We start from the raw sequence: 1,146 nt of genomic DNA, 5'->3' as shown, positions 1-1,146 counted from the left end.
CGCGGGCGCGGCCGGCGGGCTTGGGCAGGACGCGGTAGGGAGCCGGCCGTGCGAGGCGGGGCAGGGAATGGGGCTGGCCGCCCTGCTCTTCCAACGAACTGTCCCCAAGATGTATTTCCTTGGTGCTCCCCTGCTAATTGTCGCGGGGTGCCACTGGATGCATCGTTTAATTTGCGGTAACAAAACCAAACTTGCAATCAAGGAGATTTAAGCTTTACTTAAGCAAAGTTTTTGAGCGCAGGCTGTCAGAGTTGGGAGATTTCTGTCCTCAAATTAGCTGAAAACACGGCAGCTTTCGTCGTGTGGAGAACAAGTTTGTGTTAGTAATTGGGGACCTGTCAGGTGAATAGTCAACCGAGTTTTAGTACGAGTTTAGAGCCGCAGTCCAAATCAGTTTATTGAGTGTTCGCAAAGAACGGAACATTGCCCAACCTAATTCTGAGCTGGTGGATTCAGTGGTTAGGCTGAAAATCATTAGAGGGAAAAGTATCGTTTTAATAGTAGGAATGCAGTCCGTAAACTGTAATCACACAGACTTGTACACCCTATAGCACTGATGCAGCTTGTTTATTTTGCACCATGTTATTCTGGTGTCAGCCCGATCCATAGTAATTCCATTCTTTATTTGCGATATTCAGAATTTCCTTCTCTTGTTGCTTTTTATCTTTTTCCTTAATTAAAGTTGGACTGTGGCTCCTGCTCGGGTGATAAGGCAGCTGCCTTGCAACTGCTGCTTCTCTCTGTTTTGCTGCGAGTGGTTTCTTTCTAGGAAGTTGACTTCTTTTAGATATGGTGTCAGTAATGTTTTTACACTCTTTAAGGAAAAAACCAAACCCTAGTTGTTGGGTTTTAGCAGGTACTATGATTTAATGCCTTAAGCTTTTGCGTGCGTATGGGGCATTTTCTTCCAAGCATTACAGAAAAGCCTTTGGAACGGAGCGGATGTATGAAGTTAGGCACAGGGCGAGCGGTCATTCCGGCGGCCGGTGCCCTGCCAGGCGTGGGCTCCGAGCCGTTCAGCTGTGCCTCCCGGAGAGCCCGGGAGTGCTCCTCTAGCGAAGGATGTTCTCAAACTTTCTTGCCTGGCCAGGAGGCCGCAGCATCGCTGGGAGTTGCGCGGTCCCCGTCGCGGCGGGGGGGGAAGGC

Source organism: Egretta garzetta, unplaced genomic scaffold (assembly GCF_000687185.1).
Source record: "Egretta garzetta isolate BGI_Z169 unplaced genomic scaffold, ASM68718v1 scaffold452, whole genome shotgun sequence".
Lineage (NCBI taxonomy): Eukaryota > Metazoa > Chordata > Aves > Pelecaniformes > Ardeidae > Egretta > Egretta garzetta.
This window is presented reverse-complemented; position numbering follows the sequence as displayed.